Genomic DNA, 23,941 nt, shown 5'->3' on the forward strand with positions numbered 1-23,941 from the left:
CCATTCAAGGAAATGGGACCATGTTGTAAGCACTCTGCAACTCTGTGTAATGCGTGTGGTTTGTTCAACTTTGGACTTTCACTGGTTAAAGCAGGTCTTCACCAAAAAATCGAAAGTGCCTTCTGTCCACCTCTCCGCTCCGCTACCTGCATAGCAGCTTTTTTTTTTTACCCTTTTTTTCAGAAAAAGGGTTTGGTCTCACCTCCAATACACATCATTTGCCTAGGCGAATGACGCGTTCTGTGCCTGCTGTGCCACCCGTTGTGCCTGCTGTGCCACCCGGAGCCCACCCATTGAACCCCGAAGAGCCAGTGGGCCTCTTGATGAAGTCAGGAACAATGCTGGATCCGCTGGATAGGCAAGTATCTGAAACATCCCATCTCCCGTAAGTGGGGGTAAAAGAAAAAAAAAAGCACTGTGGAGGGGGAATTTGGTTAGAAATCCATTTTAAGAGAGGTGCTTCCGATCTGCCTGTCAGATGCCACCGTGGACATTGATGCAAATGTAAACGAGTCCTTCTACATTTTATTTTTTGAAAAGGATGATGAAAAAAAATTAGATCTGTAAATATGAAAGAGAGTATCAATGGAAAGGAAGAGTACAGGATGTACAACATTCTGCTATGAAAAAAAAAATGCTGCACACTGCTTATATGTCACAGCTGTGTGCTCTACAAATGTGTATTGTGTACAGCTGGCTTCGGGTGAAGCCATGAGGAAATCCTGGCTACACGACCCGCCACGGCATGTCTTGTGACCGGCCTCTCCTCCATTCACGGTATTCTCTTGGCTGTGTTATGCAGAGAGAACTCTGCGACACAGGGCCTGCCTATTATGAGGGGGAAGTAAAATGTAGTCCATGATGTGTGGTAATATTACTGTGTATTCTGGAAACAGCTCTTTGTTATAAATGGGTCTCATAGTATTGATTGCAGCGTTCATAGTGTGACAAAACATACACTAATCAATCTTTCTCCATAGTTTTTATTGAAATACAAGGCCCATATGTGTAAACTCTGCCAATTAACTTGCTGTGAATTCCAACATCAGAAGTGAGACTTCTATAGGTACCAGATCATCTACCACAGGGGCGGACTGACAACTCAAGGGGCCCCCGAGTAATAGGGGATCATGGGGCCCCTGTGTCCTTGCCCAAACTCAAAAAAGCCTATGAAAAAGGTACCAGGGGCATCTCATGGGGCCCCCTACTGACCCCGGGCCCTCGGGCAGTGCCTGAGTTTCCAAATGGTTAGTCCGCCCCTGGTCTACCACCACTTGTTTGTTGCCCCGGTTTCTCCTTACCTCACTCCGCACAGTGTATTTCTTCTGCCAAATACACACACGCACTTCTAGTTGTTGTCTTCAATGGCCAGTCTGGGGGATGTTTGTTTTTGGAGTTTTATTGTAAAACTTTGGATGAAGAATTGTAGTAGGATACTCCAAAATTAGAACTATTCACACTGAGGACATCTAGCTGATCTCTTAGTTGAACACTTAGGAAGTCAATAATAATACGTGTATACAAATCCCTATGAGTAAGTTGGATATCATGAAACGCGTCAGGCGAGGCTGTGCGGCGACCAGAAGTTACGTGACCGGAACCTGAAGTGACGTGGGAGCGTCAGCGACTGGGAATCCGACGGTGGGGAGAGCACTGTCTTGGTCCCCATCTGTGTTTACACCTATTGCAACTTCTTTGGGCTATTACTTACTTTGAGTCTGTAAGTGGCTGTCTATTTTAGCGAATAAAGGAGCTGTTTTGTACTGCACCATTGGGGCTTTTCTTGCTTTGTTTTACATGACCACTACACCTGAGAGCGGAGTATTAAGCAGAAGGAGGTTATCCTTTATGTTGTCATAAGTGCCTCTGTATTAAGAATCCACCAATTTATGAAAGTATTGCCAGCTAAATTTGGGGAAAGGCAGATATTGAGATTGGAGGAGAGGAAGCACATCAATACTAATTGATCCCTTATGTGCATACCCGAAAGGGGGGACACCAGTTTCTTTTACACATGATAATTTATTCTGGAGAAATTGAAGAATTATTTGGTGGATAAAAACTTTATTTGTCACCTATGTTGATTTTTTATGTCCACGTTTATTCACATGTAATTTGCGCTACTGAATCACTTTTGAGGGTTCGTTTATGTGTTACTTATGAAGTCTTGCCTGTCACTAGATAGTAGGCTTCCCTTTGTCACATACAGCAGCAAGTACTCTAGGAGTTAGCAAAGTCTCTTTTTGCAGTAGTAGTAGTTACAGGGCTGAGTTCCTCAGGTATAAGCCAGTTCGACAGACTACGACAACCCAAAGGTAACATAGCTGAGCAAAGTCCTCTTGCAGTAGCAACACTTGGGCAAGCTCTTCAGAACACTAGCCAGTGTTCCCTTTTTCCAGAATTATGCTATCAAACCCCAGGGGAGGTAGCAAGCACACAGTATCCTCAAGTTCCTCAATGTCAGTACTCATAAGGCTCAAGGATAGAATGGTTGCTTCCTTCCAATCTTATAAGCAGGGGTGGACTGACCATTTGGGCACTAGGGCACTGCCCGAGGGCCCTGGGTCTGTAGGGGGCCCCATGAGATGCCCTTGGTACCTTTCATAGAGTTTTTTGGGTGTGGTTTGAGTGTGGGCTAGGACACAGAGGCCCCATGATCCCCTATTGCCCGGGGACCCCATGGGTTGTCAGTCCACCTCTGCTTATAAGTAAAAACCTCCAGTGATACCAGACAGGGCTTTGACAGACAACTCCCCTCAGTCAGCTTCCTGCAAAACCAGGGTCACTCTCTCTAACTCCAGGTCCTCAGGTTGACCTACCTGAAGTCACATGGCAACAAGTGCCAGGCGAGACAGCCTGCCTCCATCCTGACTGGTGCAGTCCACTTCCGGGAAAGACCTAAACTCACATGCTCTCAGAATATAAAATATTACTCCCAGTATGCAATGAGACTGCCTTCCCCTGCAATTGGCCAAGGTCGTATCCATACTCATGCTGTTCATTTTCCTAGCCACTACCCATGTTCTGGAAGACTCTCATAGCTTCCTGAAGGTGGGCAGAACTCAGACAAACTCCAACAGCACCAGAGCATCATGAGCAGACCTAACTAATCAATCACAGCACTCTTTTAGGCAGAATACCACACTGAACTTACCTGAGAGCCACTCTGGTAAGCAGAGAAACACAGCTATGCTTAAAGCGGAGTTCTACCCAAAAGGGGAAGTTCCGCTTTAAAGACTGGTCCCCCCACTCCCCATTAAGGATTGGCACCTTTGGGGAGTGGCTACCCTAGGTGATCGGAAGCAGAAGTTGTCCTCCTACCCTCCCTCCCTGTAGACTTGTGGGTCAAGTGACAGGTCCCAGAAGACAACGGGGTCATTCATGAAGCATGAAGCGCAGCGCTTCTCGCACATGTGCAGTGGGCACCCGGCTGTGAAGCCGCAAGCTGTCACAGCCCGGTGCCCACACTGAAGATGCCGGCACCTGGAATACAGGACAGCCGATGAAATGGGCTGCGGCGGGGGCACCACAGGATCGAGGGAAGGTGAGTGGCTGTTATTTAAAAGTCATCAGCTACAGTTTTTGTAGCTGCTCACTTTTATTTTCCACTTTAACCTAAATATACACATCCTAGCACCTGACTAGGAGGGTGCTGCATGAATCAAAGGCTTACCAGAAGGATGGACCTCAGAGCCTAAATATCAATATTTGCCTGAGTATGGAACAATCCCCATACTGGATTAGGAATGGACCTCAGCCATCTTTACAATCTTCAGTAAAAATAACCCGCAAAATTGAGAAAGGATACTCCAACAGTGAAAATCGTCCAGGGAAGGTTTTCTTAAAACATCAAAAAAAATTACAGAAATGCCTCCAATAATTTGCATAAAACAAACACCTACACTATTTATGGCATGCATGACGACATCAGTGGCAGTCTCCAAAAGTGCTTACTTACGCGTTTCGTCATTAGAGGACATCCCTGATGACATTTTCACAAACCCACCCCCAATGCATTTCAGCATCTCAATCATTTTACAATCCACTCTTCAACTTGAAAAAAAAAAAGTAATTTCCTACCTGCAGGCCATACACGACCTGTATACAAAAGTAGACAAGTGCATTCCTAATGCCGAAAGCATGATGGAACCAGTTTGTTCAAAGACTGTGCATGTGCAGTGTGCAATCTTTTCCCCCCTGAGCTCTGTGGCTGTAGCTAGAGAGAGATTGTGTGCTGTGCATGTGCGGCCTTTGCACGAGCCTGTGCTGTAATGCCTTGCCATTTAGACATGACTGACAGGGGTCACCTACTTTGAGTTTTTTGTGGACACGCCATGTGTACAGCCTACAGGTATGGAATAACAAATGAACACTTTAGGAGTTTGACAGGCTGCAGGCAGTGGGACTGGGTGCTGCACCTGTCCCTCCCTGGGGGGCATTCCCACCAGGGAAAGATGATATATCAGGAAAATGGATAAAAGATAGAAATGCACAACTAACATATATTATGAAGAAGGGGGAAATATGTTCTTTTCAAGAATTGAAGCATAAAAATTAGTTATTTTATGTATTAGATGAGTGGCAATATTATCAATGAAGACACTTTGTGGTGGCACTTCCACAATCAGTAAGCGCAGTAGAGGATCTGTATCCACTTGAACAGATGCTGAGTTTGGGTGTTATACAGAAACATGGTACCTCTCGTATACAAAGGCTGGGTTCACATATATGCAGTGCGGTATATCGCATGTGAATCGCACTGCATTCCTGTAAAAATCACATGCGAATTGTGTGCAGTGCGATTGGAGCCATACATTTTGTATGGCTCCAATCGCTCCGCATCCACACCAAAAAGGTGCAGGACCCTTTGTTTGCTCCGCACTAGAATCGAATCACTTGGGTATTCACACCCATGCGATCCAACCCTGCACATTGCACCACGTTTTGTGGACCGATTTGCGATTCTGATGCGATACGGAATTGGCACAGAAAACATGGCGAATTCCGCACTGCATCAGTGTGAACCCGGACTGAAATATCTGGACCTATTTCTCCACGGTTTTTACAGAAATAGGAGAAGGAACTTGGAATACAATTACCGGTAAATGAAGTGCAAAAAAGGAAAATATTTAACTTAGGACACGGGGCGGTGGATATGAATGTAGTGGAAATGAATTACAAATGTTTGGCAAGATGGTATATTACACCCAGTGTGGTACACAAGCAATAACCAGAGAACTCACTATTATGTTGGAGAGGGTGTGGGATAAAGGGAACTATGGCACATGTATGGTGGGAATGCCCCAGGATACAGGAGTTTTGGCAGGAAATAGAACAACAAATACAAGAGATCTCGGGAGTTAATATTCTAAAAGATCCGTGGGTTTGTTTATTCCATAATACGGAGTTCACAGTGAAACAATATAAAATATGATCATATTCCATTTATTAAATGCGGCAAAAGGATTGATTCCAAAGTATTGGCAGGTCAAGGAGATCCCTTGAGTAAAGGAGTGGATATATAGGGTAGAACATATTTATAGGATGGAGGGATTATATCATAATGGAGAAGATAAAATAGAAACATTTTGAAAATATGGAGGGGATGGTGCGACTTCAAATCCTCACAGAGAAATGCAGAATTGATGGGAGTTTAAAGTAGAGAGAAATATACTTGGAGAGATGAGGGAATGATAGCTTAATTCAAAAGGAAAGGGAAGATGATGGGGGAGAGGTCAGGAGAGGAGCAGAATGCAGGTAGCAATAGACGAGCAGGAGGAGAAGAGAAAAGAGAGGGTGAGGTTGGGGTTCATGGGAGGGGAGGGAAGGGTAGCATGTAAAATTATGTATTGTAAAATGAGCTTTATGAAATGGTAATATTCAATAGAGAAGATGGGACTTTCAGGGTGCATGAACATGAATACCAAACATAATAAAAAGCTATATAATGTTTATTTCGTATTTTTAAAAACAAAAAAAGGAAAAAATACAGAAGCATAAAAACAATTTCAGTGCTAAGAGTGGAACTGAGATTCAAACTTGATTATATAATTGTAGTTACTCCCTACATGTTTCGCCCTCACAGGCTTCTTTAGGGGAGATTTTTGAAGAGATTTCAACTGCCGAGGCAGTCTAAAGGTATATCAAAAAGAATCATACAAATACCAAACAACTTTAATAAATCCAATACAAAGTATTTAATCAAATATATATATGAAACTCAATGGCACACACTGGATGTGAAAGCTCACAGAGCTAAGAGGAAATTATGGAATGATATTCTGTGAGTTCCTCTTTTTTATCTGTTTGTAAATAAAATTAATAAAAATATAGTAAAATATAACAAAAAAAAATGCAATTGGGATGCACTACAGTTAGCAACCCTGCGAGGGCTCGTTCACATTGGTAGCAGAGTTAAGCACCCCTCTGAAAAGCAATTCACATTTTGCCATTTTTCAGTAGGTGATGCTAAAAGCCTGGGGTTTTTATTGATCCCAAAGGGGATTTGCATTGCAATGCTGTGCGGCCCCATTGAATTCAATGGGCACATTTGGCACACAGCACCACCTGACATCTCAAGTTCTGTTTACTGTAAAGCAAAGCATGGCGGCTGCAGCAATGTGTCTAGGCCCGTACAACCGCCATCTTATCAGCCACCTGTTTTTACCGCCTATGCCAACTGGGATGCCCCTTCTCAATCCATCAGGGGTTGTCAGTGACTGAGATGACCACAGGTTCACATTAAATAGAACCTGTTGTAAGAAAAAAAATAAAAGCGTAATTTCCAGCCCTATTCTCTGAATGATTGTTCACCGACTGTCATTCTGATCCTCAGGCATTAATACTTAGTGAATCCCTGAGCCAGACAAAGCATGCAAAGTCAAGAGTCCTGACTTCACTAGGTGCATATTTATCCTAAGTCCGGGGATCAGTATAGCAAGAACATGAGCATGACAGCCGGGGAGCTAGTATTTGCAGAAGAGGGTCAGCAATGGTACTGCATGATGTTTCTTCGATGATATCTTTCCATTAAAGTAACAAAGTGAACATTAGAGACTAAAAAAAGAAAAGCTAAAATAGTTGATCGTCTGGTGAGTCATACGGCATAGCAGAATGAGTCTGTAAGTGCATACGATGCCACGAGCACCATTGTGTAACAATGACGAGTCTGGCATACCGCATGTGACATAGCCAGGGTAACCATGATCTTGTGACAGTTATGTGAAGCAGTGTGTGTTCCCCAGAGCGTGTCCCGGCTCAGACATATGGGAAGTCATTAGGAACCGTGTTATTAGTGCATGAGGGCTGTTTATCTAGTGATGAGAGGCGGTGTAAAGTTTATTCTCTCTCACAAACCTTCGGAAGGATGCTCGCCAGACAACGCCGGAACACCTGGAATTCACCTGAAAAGACCTAAGCCATCAGCAACCTCCCCCTTCCAAACTTCCACTTCAAAGACCAGCATCAAGTCCTGCAGTCTAGACAATGACCAAATAGTCGCCTTGGGATATATATACAATACAAGGATGATTCCAAGCAGCTGTATACATATGTAAACTATTGGTGAATAATCACATCCACTATGTTGTATGAAGGGAGACGGAGAAACTAGACGCATGAACTTGTACACTTCCAGACACATGACTATGCACAGCTAGCTCTAGACCAGTGGTCTCCAAACTGCGGCCTGGGGGCTGGATGTCACCCTTTGATTGCATTTATATGGCTCTTGGGGCACTATTCTTCCAACTGACACCAATGATGGGGAACTATTCTTCCAAATGTCACCAATGAGGGGGCACTATTCCTCCCACTGATACCAATGATGGGGCACTATTCCTCCCACTGATACCAATGATGGGGCACTATTCCTCCCACTGACATCAACAATGGGGCACTATTTCTTCCACTGATATAAATTATGGGGCACTATTTCTTTCACTGATACCAACAATGGGGCACTTTTTCTTCCACTGATACCAACAATGGGGCACTATTTCTTCCACTGCTACCAACGATAGGGCACTATTCTTCCAACTGACACCAATGATAGGGCACTATTCTTCCAAATGTCACCAATGATGGGGCACTATTTCTTCCACTAATACCAATGATGGGTCACTATTCCTCCCACCAACACCAAAGATGGGGCACTATTTCTTCCACTGATACCGATGATTCGGCGCTATTTCTTCCACTGATTCCAATGATGGAGCACCATCCCTCTTACTGAAACCATACGATGGGGCACTATTTCTTTCACTGATACCAACAATGCGGCACTATTTCTTCCACTGATACCAATGATTGGACACTATTTCTTCCACTAATACCAATGATGGGGCACTATTTCTTTCACTGATACCAATGATGGGGCACTATTCCTCCCACCAATACCAAAGATGGGGCACTATTTCTTTTACTGATACCAATGATGGGGCACTATTCCTCTCACTGCCACCAATGATCGGGCACTATTTCTTCAACTGATACCAACAATGGGGCACTATTTCTTCCACTGATACCAATGATGGGGCACTATTCCTCCCACCAACACCAAAGATGGGGCACTATTTCTTCCACTGATACCAATGATCGGGCGTTCTTTCTTCTACTGATTCCAATGATGGAGCACCATCCCTCTCACTGAAAGCATTGATGGGTCACTATTCCTCCCACTAATATCAACAATGGAGCACTATTCCTCCCATTAAAATCAATGATGGGGCATTGCTCCCTCCCACTGATGCGGGACATTTTCTACTCTCAAATGGCCACAGTCTGGTCCCCCTAAAGCCTGAAGGACAGTAAACTAGTCCTTTGCTTAGAAAGCATGGAGACCCCTGCTCTAGACTGATCCTAAATTTAACTTCCAGCCATAGGCCTGTTCTGGAGTATACAGCAAATAGTGGTAGAGCTACCATGAATGTAAAGCTGGCCAAACACTGGTAGATTTTCATATGAAAAATCTCATCAGTACATTCGATAATGTCAACAGGGAGTTGAGAAATGTCATTCAAAAGCACTTCAAAACTGAATTTGATTTTAACAACTGATTTTGAAATGAATAGAATTTCACACATGAAAACCACATACTGTACATTGTTTGAAATTTGTTCATTTGAGAAAAATTTTCCATCCTACGCTTCAACTTTTCTTCTCACTGGACAAAACAATTGTCAATTTAATCCCACGAATGTTCAGAAATGTGAACGAATGTTCCAAAAACAAACATTTTTGAACAGAATTCTCTTATGTATGGCTAACGCAAGCACAAGAGCTGCTCTGGTTCTACCAAAGTTCTTTGTTAGGTTAAAGGCAAAATCTGGTCATTTCAAAAAGTATTACATTTTCTGAAGTGATGAGCAAATTTTCCTTTCACCTGGAGACACCCTAAACCCAGTACACTACATCATTGTTCCAACTTCAAGGTCTGGCACACTCCCCACACCATTCCACAATCCAATGCAGGTGCCTTATAGGCGAATAGAGATTTTCCTTCATTGGACTGTGGAATAACAAGAGATCGGGAAGAGATGTGAGTATAAAGGCCAGCATTTCTCAACCAAGTTTCTGAGCAATCCTTGGGTTCTTCCAGAGGTCTAGGAGTTCCATGACCAATTAGCATTTTCTACCTCTCAGATAATTTACTGCTGACCCCAAAGATCATTTCAGCTCTCTGCAAGAAGGACAATCTTCCCTCTGACTACCAATGAAATAACATTTTTAGAATTCTTCCCAGTCACCACCAATGTACAGTGGGGCAAAAAAGTATTTAGTCAGCCACCAATTGTGCAAGTTCTCCCACTTAAAAAGATGAGAGAGGCCTGTAATTGGCATCATAGGTAGACCTCAACTATGAGAGACAAAATGAGAAAAAAAATCCAGACAATCACATTGGCTGATTTGGAAAGAATTTATGTGCAAATTATGGTGGAAAATAAGTATTTGGTCACCTACAAACAAGCAAGATTTCTGGCTCTCACAGACCTGTACCTTCTTCTTTAAGAGGCTGCTCTGTCCTGCACTCATTACCTGTATCAATGGCACCTGTTTGAACTTGTTATCTGTATAAAAGACACCTGTCCACAACCTCAAACAGTCACACTCCAAACTCCAACATGGTGACGACCAAAGAGCTGTCAAAGGACACCAGAAACAAAATTGTAGACCTGCACCAGGCTGGGAAGACTGAATCTGCAATAGGCAAGCAGCTTGGTGTGAACAAATCAACTGTGGGAGCAATAATTAGAAAATGGAAGACATACAAGACCACTGATAATCTCCCTCGATCTGGGGCTCCACGCAAGATCTCACCCCATGGGGTCAAAATGATCAAAAGAATGGTGAGCAAAAATCCCAGGACCACACAGGGGGACCTAGTGAATGACCTGCAAAGAGCTGGGACCAACGTAACAAAGGCTACCATCAGTAACACACTACGCCGCCAGGGACTCAGATCCTGCAGTGCCAGATGTGTCCCCCTGCTTAAGCCAGTACATGTCCGGGCCCGTCTGAAGTTTGCTAGAGAGCATTTGGATGATCCAGAAGAGGATTGGGAGAATGTCATATGGTCAGATGGTCAGATGAAACAAAAATAGAACTGTTTGTTAGAAACACAACTCGTCGTGTTTGGAGGAGAGAGAATGCGGAGTTGCATCCAAAGAACACAATACCTACTGTGAAGCATGGGGGTGGCAACATCATGCTTTGGGGTTGTTTCTCCGCAAAGGGACCAGGACGACTGATCCATGTACAGGACAGAATGAATGGGGTCATGTATCGTGAAATTTTGAGTGCAAACCTCCTTCCATCAGCAAGGGCATTGAGGATGAAACGTGGCTGGGTCTTCCAACATGACAATGATCCCAAACATACCGCCCGGGCAACGAAGGAGTGGCTTCGTAAGAAGCATTTCAAGGTCCTGGAGTGGCCTAGCCAGTCTCCAGATCTCAACCCCATAGAAAACCTTTGGAGGGAGTTGAAAGTCCGTGTTGCCCAACGACAGTCCCAAACCATCACTGCTCTAGAGGAGATCTGCATGGAGGAATGGGCCAACATACCAGCAACAGTGTGTGCCAACCTTGTGAAGACTTACAGGAAACGTTTGACTTCTGTCATTGCCAACAAAGGATATACTGTATAACAAAGTATTGAGATGAACTTTTGATATTGACCAAATACTTATTTTCCACCATAATCTGCAAATAAATTCTTTCCAAATCAGCCAATGTGATTGTCTGGATTTTTTTTCTCATTTTGTCTCTCATAGTTGAGGTCTACCTATGATGCCAATTACAGGCCTCTCTCATCTTTTTAAGTGGGAGAACTTGCACAATTAATGGCTGACTAAATACTTTTTTGCCCCACTGTACTAGAGCCCTTCACTGAACAACAGTGTAAAAGCTGCCCAAACACTAGTAGAAATATTTTGTTCATTCTCTACAAGGTACCTGTACTTCACCACTGCTGTTACCTTAGAATTTTTAGACTACATCAAGTTTAGTTTACACATGATGTTATCTAAAAATGAAACTGACAATACACCAACTTGTTGGCAGGTGCAGTTAGCTTGTCTGCCACTAGAAGGCTCTGTTCCCAGTGTGGTATGGTAAAGGGAATTCTGTAATTGGGTGTTAGGTCCCCTTTTTGAAAGGTTTCTCCTTAGTGATATCATATGTGTAGTTAGTGCCCATATAAATGCCAGAATGGGGGTTGGGGGGGGGGGGTAAGGTGGATGGAGCTCGGGAGCCAAAACACCTTAGAATTTGTAGACTACAAGTTTATTCTAAAGTGGTTCTTAAGGCTTTAGGTTTTTTACCTTAATGCATTCTCTGTCTTGCGAGGAGCGGAGAGTACAGTTTGGGTGATATTTAAAGACAAGATCGGAGATGTAATTTGGGGCAGAGTTATAAATGGCCTTATATGTTATTGTTAGTGTTTTGAATTTTATCCGTTGGGCAATGGGAAGCCAGTGGAGGGATTGGCAGAGAGAGATGGCAGATACAGAACGGTTAGTAAGGTGGATAAGTCTGGCAGCATCATTCATGATAGACTGAAGAGGGGATAGCCTGCGATGAGGTAGGCCAATGAGGAGGGAGTTACAATAGTCAAGGCGAGATTTAACAAGGGAACCCAGAACCCCTTGTCATTATATACATTCAGTGCAGGAACTGTGTTCCCCATGTTCTCACTGAAAAAAGCCCTGGTTAGGCACACATTTAACCCATCATTCACCCCTTCCCAGCCAGTATCATTTAAACAGTAACATTGTATAGTATTATCACTGATCACTTTATTATCAGTGGTGATGTCAGTGGCAGGTAGTCATTTCCCCCAGCATCAGTTAGTGTCAAATTGCCCATCACACTAGTCCCATTATAAGTCACTAATCGCCGCCATTAGTAGTATATATATATATATATATATATATATATATATATATAAAAACAAATTCCAGTATATATCCAATAGTTTGTAAATGCTATAACTGTCACACAAACCAATCAATATACACTTAATAGGATTTTTTTTTTATCAAAAACATGTAGCAGAATACATTTAGTCCAAAATTTATGAAGAAATTTTATTTATTTTTTTAATTTTCAGTCTTTTTTTGTTTATATCGCAAAAAAATAAAAAAAAAACCCAGTGGTGATCAAATACCACCAAAAGAAAGCTCTATTTGTGTGAAAAGAATTATTTAAATTTTGTTTGAGTACAGCATTGCATGCCTGCGCAATTACCAGTTAAAGTAGCACAGCAAGGTATAGCAAAAAAAAGGGCTGCTCATGAAGGTGGTAAAACCTTCTAGAGCTGAAGTGGATAAACTGAGAAAAAATAAAGTTCTAAAGATGTTGGGTTTGTAGCAGGAAATTAAATCTGAAAAAATAACAAAACACCAAGTACAAATAGCTTGACATCACAAAATTTGACAGATTTCTTTTCTAAGTGGAGTTCACCTTTAAATTCCTTCAGATAATAGAACCCACCAAATATCAGGCCTACTAAGTAGCAGTGTTTATAATTATCTCTGGTACTCTAACATCGTTAATCACTCAAGATAAGGAAAATGCTTTCCAAGCTGTTTTGAAGTTGTCACATGTTATAAATCAATAAATTATGTGAAACTACAAAGATCAGGAGCTTCCTGCCCTTGCATGGTCTTTACAGCCAATCACAGGTCGTTCCGCAACATAACCTTTGTGATGCTGGCAATAGATCGACCAGACTGATACCAAACACTGTCTAATCCTGTCCTGGAACTGGCCACTTAGTAGACCTCTTTGCTAGGTACGGGAAACAATATACTCTGGAAAAAATACAGTACACAGGATGTTCTGTTAATTTTCCATTCCTGTCTGTCAAGTTTAGGCAGGTCCTTCATCATCCTTTAAGTAGTCTTTATTCTCATCATTATCTCCATAGCAGAATTAGGGGCAATTTAACAGATCCAGGCTGTGTTAGCAATGACAGTGTGCTCTGCCTTAGGCTATGGCAGCTACAGCAATGTGGACGTGCAGCCTGACAAAGATCTCTCTGTGATAATAAGCTCTGACCTGGCTTCACTGCTTGTTTAGAAATTAACACCATGGGATCTATAGGCTGAAATCACAAACTGATGGAGGTACTTCAGTCCTAGAGATTAGTAACCAAACACGCCACTGATACTGTGAGGGAACGGCTGTGGGGGAAGGCATAATCCCTGTATATTGGATAAAGGTTCGATATGGAAGCATGAGCTGACTAGTGATCACTTCTTGCAAGGTCATTATAATGTACTCTTTTCCCAAGTGTCCACAATAATGTGTATTGCAGTCCTTCTCAAAAACTTTTTACCCCAGAGGAACCCTTGAAATAATTTTCAGGTCTCGGGGGAACCTCTGCTAAAACCAATTTATTGGAAAGACTGCCCCTTGCGTTCATGGTCAGTGGGAATAATGCTCTTTTCATTGGTGGTCAGTGGGAAAAATGCACCTTACATTGGTGATGCCTCTATATTAGTGGTCCATGAGAATATTGCTCACTAAATTGGTGATCAGTGGGAAGAATGCTCCTTACATTGGTGAGCATTAGGAAGAATGCCCCTTACATGATGGCCATTACGAAGAATGCCCCTTACAATGGTGGTCAGTGGGATTAATGCTCAATACACTGGTGGTCAGTGAAGAGAATGCCCCTTAGATTGGTGGTCAATGGGAAGAATGCTCCTAACATTGGTGTTGTCAGGGCTCCAGGTATGACCAGAGGTGTGTGGACCGACACAGGGAAACACAGACTTCAGGTATAGCGTGTAACACAATATATTTTATTAAAGGCAACACAAATATAAACGCAGTGCAAACAACCAAACTCAACACTTACATAAATATGTACAACCAGGTGCAATAAACCTTAAACTAATAGGTAAAAGTGCAGTCAGGGCTGGAGAGGTGGAGCGGTCAGGCAGGCCGAGCCCACAGCACGGATTTCCTCAGGGCACGGGGTCTAAGTCCCAGCCTACTGTTCACCAGGGCCCCTGATGGTGGGGATGGACTTGGTGCAGACTGGAACCAGGTCGCGACCCCTGAGTGCGTCCGGCTGTGGTAGAGAGTACTGGCAGGGAAGTCCGGGAATGGAGTCTGATGGAAAGAGGCAGGCAGACTGTTAGGAATGGACTGGCCAGCAATGGTGGGACTCACCTGCCTTTTGATCTGCAGTACCAGGGCTGGCCAGCGGGTGCTCCCAGCAATCAGAGACTCAACCTTTCAGCCAGCTAACACCTGGAACTGATGATGCTGGGGTATTTAAGGGATGGCCAGACCCACAGACTCTGCCTTGGTGTTGTGTTTGTCCTGGGCCCTGTATCTGTCCTGCATCCTGTTTCTGTCCCTCTGCCTGACCCTCTGTACTACGCTGCTTGTTACCTGTTTTGATCCCTGGCTTGTGACCCTGACCATCCCTCTGCCTGACCCTCTGTACTACGCTGCTTGCTACCTGCTGAACCTGGCCTGTGACCCCGACCATTCTCTGCTTGCTCCCCCTGTACCTACCTGCCCAATTGATATTGACCCGGCCTGCCTGACGACGCTTGCTTGTATGTACTGTTATCTGTGGGTGGTTGGTTGGGTTTGTTTGCACTGTATTATGTTTAGTATTGCACTGCGTTTATGTTTGTATGGTTAGTGTTAATAAATTGTATTGTTTATCACATATCTGAAGTCTGCGTTTCCCTGCATCAGTCACACACCTCTGGTCATACCTGGGAGCCCTGACACAGACTTACTGAAGTGATCCGTGCGGGATGGATGGATCGTCGGGTGAAGTAAGCGTAGTCAGGCAGGCCGGGTCGGTATCGTGCGGGCAGTGAGGTACAAGAGGAGCGAGCAGAGAATGGTCGGGGTCACAAGCCAGGTTCAGCAGGTTGCGGGCAGCGCGGTACCAGGGATCAAGCAAAAGAGTACTCAGGCAAGCCAGGGGTTAATCAGGAGAATAGCAGGATCAGGAACAAGCAGAGGTCGGCAACGGAATGAACACAGGAACAATATCAGGAACAGAGCAGGAACAGAACAGGTAAGAGACAGGATACAGGGAACAGGGTACATGGGAAACATACACCAAGGCCCTGATCACAGGCCAGGTCATTCCTTAAATACACCTCCTGCAATCAGCCCAGGTGTTGGCTGACTACAGGAGTGAGCTTCTGGCTGCTGAGAGCACCCGCTGGTCAGCCCTGGTACTGCAGCCCACACGGCAGGTGAGTCCCACCACCAGTGCTGAGTCCATTCCTGACAGGTGTTCAGTAGGAACAATGCTACTTACATTGGTTGCCATGAGAAGAATGCTCCTAACATTGGTGGTAAGTGTCAATAATGCCCTTTAGATTGATTGCTAATGGGAAGAATTCTCTTTAAATTGGTGGTCAGTGGGAATAATGCTCTACTTATATTGGCGGTCAATGGGAAGAATGCTCCTAACATTGGTGGTAAGTGTCAAGAATGCCCTTTAGATTGGCTGCTAATGGGAAGAATTCTCTTTAAATTGGTGGTCAGTGGGAATAATGCTCCACTTATATTGGCGGTCAATGGGAAGAATGCTCCTAACATTGGTGGTCAGTGTCAAGAATGCCCTTTAGATTGGTTGCTAATGGGAAGAATTCTCTTTAAATTTGGTCAGTGGGAATAATGCTCCACTTATATTGGCGGTCAATGGGAAGAATGCTCCTAACATTGGTGGTCAGTGTCAAGAATGCCCTTTAGATTGGTTGCTAATGGGAAGAATTCTCTTTAAGTTGGTGGCGGCTTTCTCTCCTCTTTCACTAGTACAAGTACCGGTATCAGTGCATCACTACTGTATACCAATCATGGTTGTGTCAGTTTAATTCACTGAAAAACAGCAGTGAAATTTATTTGGACCAGTGACATTAGTAAACGCCAAGTTGGGCAAAGCGCTGGATCCATAGGATTATCTTACTGGTACCGTTATTTTAAGGTATTGCTGCTGGTGTAAATCATCCGGTTCCCAGGCAGGCGGCTTCTGCACCTAAAGAGTTTCCTTGGCTTGTAGAGTAATGTAACGAGAATTGAAACTGAAGCGCCACACCTATGCTAAGAGGTCCAGATACAACTTATGCCATTAAACGTCAGATGTACAATCTAAAAAGTATCCGATGCATTTTGGGGGATCCAAGAGCGCCCCCAATCATTAGGACCTGATTGACAGCATTGTGAACAAACCCTCAGTGAACTGGACCTACAATGGTATTTTTCCAGTGTGAATTACTAGCAGAGGCCTTCTCAGGAGCTTGTTTGGCAATCTAGTTGTATCTAGCCATCTTAGCTGTGGTGTGGCCCTTCAATTTTAATTCTCATTACATTAGTAAATGCCAAGACTGGTGCTATACACAATCACCTTGTACTTCAGTAGCAGGCAGTGCTGAAAAATGCCCTTTCAGTAAAAGGCCTTATTTATCACAGGACAGGCCCAGAACACATTTCCCCCCTTTGCCCCATGGCTGAGAAGACCCTTGCTTTTCATATCATTAGCATATAATTGTTTTGGTCAGTATTGTACAACTAGCTGACTCCTTTGATGCGTCATTTTGTAAGTATGTATACATTTTAACCACTTGCCGTCCGCCTGCTGTTTACAAACGGCAGGACGGTGGCCAGGGGCGGGTTGCCGTTCATAAACGGCACCCACCATTTCTAGCTGTGCGTGCTCCCTGGGAGCGCGCAGCACCGCGATCCGGTGCCCGCTGTGTCCTCCGGACACAGTGAAACAGCGATCGTTGGACGGGACCTCTGTACGAGGTCCGGATTACGTGATCACTGATTGGCAGATCAGTGATCACATGCAAAGTAGTAAGCAAGATGTCACTTGTGTCATCATTGCATACTACGTGTGAAATCTGTGAATGATCGCAGAGGTCACATGGTACAAGGCTATTCACAACAACCTTGTACTATGTGACAAGCTGTGACCAATCACAGCTCACTCAGTAGTTCTCAGTGGCTGCAAGAATGCAGACAGAGAGAAAGAGAAATGATTGCTTTTACATCCTATATGGGTGTAAAAGCAATCAGTGTAAAAAAAAAAAAAATCTTCATCACCCCCCACAAGTAGTACAGTGTCACCATGGTGACACTGTACTGCTAGGGTGACAGTATGTAGAAAAAAAACAAAAACATAAATAAATAATATAAAAAAATAAAATAAAAATGTATCAAAAATGTTTAAAAATTATAATTTTTGGTTATAAACTAATTTGGCTTTTTTTTTATTAAAAAGATAACGGAGTACATTTTTGCCAAGATTTATGATGAAAGATTATTTATTTGCAAAATTTTATAAGAAAAACACTTTTTTTCAAAATTTTTTGACTTTTCATTTACATAGCAAAAAAAATAAAAATCCAAGCGGTGAATAAATACCACCAAAATAAAGCTTTATCTGTCTCAAAAAAATGGTAAAAAATTCATATGGGTACAGTGTTGCATGACCGCACAATTGTCATTCAAAGTGTGATAGCGCTGAAAGCTGAAAATTGCCCTGGACAGGAAGGGGGTAAAAGTGTCCGGACTGAAAGTGGTTAAAAAGATGTACAACATAAAAGCTAGCTCTGAAGAACCAGCGGTCAAAAACTGTACTTAGGGGAGTCAAGCAGCTATCATCTTTCACATCTACAGATCAATGCTAGAAAAAATGTCATTAACATGGACCAAAGGGAACACAATATAATATACCCAACATTTTGGTTTTCTTTGGGCTGTTCGTTGTTGCTGGCTATTGACCTTATCTATAGACCTCCAACATGGAAGTTAGTTGACTGACCACCCCTCAATCTGTCCTTTTGTGAGAGTATTAACACATGTCAACAAGACTGGCAGAAGGGCTTTGGAAAGACAATAAGGGATTATGGGACAAAAAGATTGGCTCTCCATGTTTAGCTTACTTAGCCTAAAGTAACTCCTTTGAAGAAACAAGACTGAGCCCTGGAACATAAACAATTATATACTGTATACTACGCTCCTGCTCTGACATTTAGAGAAGTTTTAAATGGTTAAATTTAACATCTGTAATGTAATTTCTTTACCATGTTTTAACTATATTTGTTTCCATTTGTCATCATACAAGCCAACAAATTCATCAATGCTGGTAAATATAGAGGCAATATTGGCTTGGAAGATATTTTGTGCTTGGTTTGCATTAACATTCTTTATTTGTGGCTGCAAATGGAACAAAAGAAAAACATTTTTTGTGCCTGGATTTAACTTTTCTTTTGGCTGCCAGGCGTTATTAATCAGACCTTTTGTGTGTAAAGAGCCACTCCAACCAAACTGGATATTTCAGTTTTAGGCAGTAGCTGGTAGACCAAGTTATTTTATACTTTCCTAAATCTCTTAGGGAAACTATCAATTCCATCATCCATACTAAGCAGCATGGATGGACGAGTCTCCTCCTGCTGGCTAGTGTATTCTGACAACTGGAACCCATGGCTGCCAGAATACCTGAAGGGTTTTTTAACAAGGAAGGCCAGAGGATGGTAAAAACAGGTGGCTGAGTTGTGGTTTTATCACCCCCAGCCAATTTAACTTGGGTTGCAGAGTTTGACAGTTGTGTCAATCAAACGTGGTCATTAAAAGTCAATAGTAGCGCACTGCAAGTGATCAGCCGCAGTTCCTGCTCTTCCTGGCTCCTTCAGTGTCTCACTTGAAGTTTGTAGAGCTATGTTGGTATTGGCATAACCACCCATTCACAGGAACTGGCCGAAATTCAATTTACCTTGGGTTGCAGAGTTTGACAGTTGTGTCAATCAAACGTGGCCATTAAAAGTCAATAGTAGCGCACTGCAAGTGATCAGCCGCAGTTCCTGCTCTTCCTGGCTCCTTCAGTGTCTCACTTGAAGTTTGTAGAGCTATGTTTGTATTGGCATGACCACCCATTCACAGGAACTGGCCGAAATTCAAGCCGTGTATGGCTAGCTTTAATCTGCATTAAGTTATTAGTGGACTCTAAAGGGTTGAACAGGGGCGGACTGACAATTCATGGGGCCCCCAGGCAATAGGGGATCATGGGGCCCCTGTGTCCTCACCCAAACCCAAAAAAAGCAAATGAAAGGTACCAGGGGCATCTCATGTGGCCCCCTCCTGAGCCCGGGCCCTTGGGCAGTGCCCGAGTGCTCAAATGGTCAGTCTGCCCCCGGGGTTGAATCACCCAACCAGCCTTGACTTATATCCCTTAAGGCTTCCAGCAGGGTACTGGCTTTCAGCACAGACTCCCTCTTCCTGCTGGCTTTTATAAAATAAGTAAAATATCCAGAAAGGAGTGTGAAATCCTCTTAATGGTCACGGTAGGTGGATGAGACCAGTGGATACAACTATTACTTACTATTCTTGGTAAACTGACTTAAGATGCCAAAGCACAACTCCATATTTGCTAGAGATGTCACTGACCCAGTTGTAAAATATGGGAGCTATATGGGTTAAACATAAGCAATTGAATGATGAAGGTCTCCCACATTGTCACAGAGGTTTCAAAACTCTGCTGCCAATTAAAATTTGTTTCCATTTTCCAATTACAATAATGCTTAACAATTTTCTCATGCCACATGTATTGTAAAAGAAAAATGAACAGCGGCTTTGCTTAGAGAGACCACCGGGAATAAGCCGATTTCTTACCAAAGAAGGTGGAAGCTGTCTATTGAGCTGTCTATTGACAGCCTACACAATAACCATATATTATATGTTTTTATTCTTCCAATGGGGTGCTATAGATAATAAATGGCAGCAGTTGCGGGACAAGGTCCTTTAGCACCCAAGATGAACGTGTTCCCTCCCAAGAGCTGTGAACTACTTCAGCCAAGTAGACGTTGCGTGTCCTGCTCTTTAGTAATGCCCTCCTGTTGAAGTGCCCAACTGCCTACCCCTTTGGTCTAGCCCTGGATGGCAGTCAAACATTGGTAGGATTAGACTGCTTAAGCCCTCATATACTCTGGACATTTAGCTAGGGACTCTTGCTTTTAGGCGTGGATGTCCAACCCTGTTGCTGGCAGACCGTAGGACTCTATCAAAGAGGCTCAAAGCTGCTGTTATTGGATGAGGCTGGATGGTGTACCAAGTAGTACTAATATTTAGGCCAGTATGCACCCATGAATAAATGCTCAAAACAGAGACTGTTTGCATTCTGGGCATTCATCCCTATAGACATGCTATGCACTTTAAATGCTGCTTGAAAGCCCAGAGTTTTTTATACTTCACACCATCGATGGGCATGAGGCATTAAGATTGGTAAACAACAGACTCTTTCTCAACAGGCTGTAAAAATATGTGAAAAATCAAAGGAGTAGTTAACTCCAACATTTGGCTAAAACAAAAAAAATATATAATAATTTAATGACTACAAAAATTGGACCATTTAAAAATTTTTTTAGCCTTGACATAATAGAAAACGTATGTGCATTCCCTTTATGGTGCCTGCAGACATTAGGTAGATGGTCAACTAGCTATCCCAGGGGCGGGCGGCCTGTTTTCAAATAGATTTGGCAACACTGTAATATCTGTGGGGCACCTGTAGACAGTGCTGTATGAGACTCATTGTGGGAAATACAATCTCCTTGCTTCATAAGCCTACATATATGTAGCAATCACCCCCGGAAGGGTTGCTGAAAATACACAGGTCTCCCTTGCTTGTTCAGAGGTCACCAGCCCAGGTACTAGTTCACAGACAAACCAAGGCTCCATCAAGGGGGTGTCTTTTTGAAGGTTTACTGCAGTACTTAAACTCAGACTGAAGAGATGGATGAGGGTGGAGAATACTCCTGATACTCACAGTTATGAGAAGACAACTTCTTGTTGTTTTGTTCCAGCAGTAGAAGAAGAGGGGACAGACAGCAATCTGGTACTCTATAGCAGCCTTTCTCAACCAGGGTGTCCTGAGCTTTCTTCAGGGGTGCCTTGGCAAAATGTCTAAAAATTGCCCAAAACTTTGTGTAACTAAAAGGTGGAACAAGCCTGCCTTTTACTTACACAAAGCCACAGGTCTTCATTGAGCACCATTACGACCCCTTCTAGCCACTGGTGTCCTGACAACCAATGACATCATCAGTTGATAAGGAGGATGTCAACTGCCTGCACAGCATCCTAGTTTGACCCTCCCCTGCCCCTGTCCATCAGTGCTGGGGTCATATCAGGGGCGGACTGACCATTCGAGAACTCGGGCACTGCCCGAGGGCCCAGGGTCAGTAGGGGGCCCCATGAAATGCCCCTGGTACCTTTCATAGGCATTTTTTGAGTGTGGGCAAGGACACAGGGACCCCATGATCCCCTATTGCCCGGGGGCCCCATGAGTTGTCAGTCCGCCCCTGGGTCATATTAGCTCAATGATGGAGAAAAACTGAGGGAGAAGAGAAACATTGGAATACTAGTCAGTACCAGTGTGCAAAAGTGTATTTGCTTTGGAAGAATACATCACCTCTAATGTTGGATGTTGCTGCATTATATAAAACTATTGGAATAGTTTTTAACATTTTAGAATGGGGAGCCTCAAAATTTCCATAACTTTAAAGGGTGCCTCAGGACTATTCATAATTTGAAAGGGTGCCTTGACTGAAAAAAGCTTGAGAAACACTGCTCTATAGAAATGGTTACAGCCAGGGATTTTTTCACAGGGAATGCAGAGGAATGCAGCTCTGTCAACTCCAGCACTAAATGTATGTAATGGCAAGGAGTGCTGGAGTATCTATTGATGCTGGCTGCTTTGGGTTCTATTGTTTCTGGAGGGATCTATGTTTGCAGGAAGGTCTATTGTTGCTGGTGGGAGATTTATTGTTGCTGGGGGTTTTATTGTTCATGGGAGGGATCTACTGTTGAGGAAGGGGTCTATGTTGTTGGCTGCTGGAGTGTCCAATGATGCTGGCTGTGAGGAAATCTGTTGCTGCTTCCAGGGGTCTATTGTTGCTGGGGGAAGGAATATTTTGTTACAGGTGGTCCATTGTTGCTGGTGGGATCTATTGTTGCTGGGGGGAGGAGTATATTGCTGTTGGCTGCAGAAGATCTCTTTTACTGCTTTTCTTGTCATTAACAAATTCCACACAAATTACTTAGCACCACAAAATGAAACTTGTTTCTGTATTCTCTATAGGGGGTGGTACTGGGAGGTTAGAAGGGGGTGGAACCAAGGAATGGTGCTTGGAGGTGGGTAGGAGCAGAGACAAAGCGTGACTCAAATTGGGGAAGTTCCAGCACCAGTTCAAAAGTCCTGGTTACAGCACACAGCAGCAGCCCCTGGTACCTACCTGCAAGTACTTTCAACATGGAGCTTTAGACAAGAGGGCCCCCACCTGCCCAGCCAAGCTTCTGCAGACAGTTAAGGTCTCCTTCATTGAAGTTCTTTCAGGCCCTCAGCCATGGCACTAGCTGAATCCTAACAGCAACAGCTCTTTTGTAACACAGACTGCCTCCCAGGGGAGAGGCCCCAGGAGAGAGAGCTCTGATCAGACCCTTCCAGCTATTTATATTTTCTCCAGCTACACCTTCTGAGCCTCCCTCCCTGGGATTGGCTAGGGTTCAATAAATGTTCATAGCCCAGGGATCGATCCTGCCACTCTATTTCTGAAACATTCTTCCAGAGGCATGCAGGAGCAATCAACCCCCAGATTTAGGGATAGGCATGACCAGACCTAAAGAATAAACTGCAGCTCAGCTGGATAAAGCAGAGCCAAAAACTAAATTTAGCCAGCCTAGGGCAGAGGTGCTACATATAAATGGCAGTTAGATGGTAAACTTGATATCAATTTAGGGTGGTCATAAACATCACAATCCTGACTTTTCTCTCGGGTGAATAAGGAGTGCTTCTAATTGTTGGAAGTGCTGTTGATCACAACTATTTTTATGGTATCAAGAAAAAGGGAGAGAATGTGTTATTTAAATTTGCACTGCTACACAACATCATCTGTGTCACCCAGATGATCATGACAGGTTCCTTGGAAACAATGTACCTCTCTTGATCTGTGGTCACCCATAGTCATTTTTTAGTTATAGTTTAGTCAGTACATTGATAGAGGAGACATAGTTCTATACTTTACAAAATTGATAAAATTTAGTTAGGCCACATTTTCTAGCTAGCAGGGGTGAATGCTGGGAATTTTACTTTAAAGCTGAGCTTTGGCCATAGAACACACCTACCCCCCACCTGACAAATACCCCCACATCCTCTAGCTAATCTAGAAGTGGTTAAAAAAAATCTAAATTCTCAGCTGAATCAGAGCATTTAGATTGGTCATCATGGAACCAATCATGGTTCTCTCTTTTACACTACTGACTGAGGTGTATTGGCATCATCATTAAGAGCAGCAATAAAATCAGACCGCTTTGGTGGATCATTGGTCTTCACTCTATGAAAAGATGCAGCTGAGGGTCACAGTAGATTTAGGTACGTTAAGGTGGGCTTAAGAAGAGCTTTT

The sequence above is a fragment of the Staurois parvus genome, unplaced genomic scaffold (assembly GCF_062004578.1).
Source record: "Staurois parvus isolate SC_StPar_1 unplaced genomic scaffold, SC_StPar_1.0 ptg000746l, whole genome shotgun sequence".
Lineage (NCBI taxonomy): Eukaryota > Metazoa > Chordata > Amphibia > Anura > Ranidae > Staurois > Staurois parvus.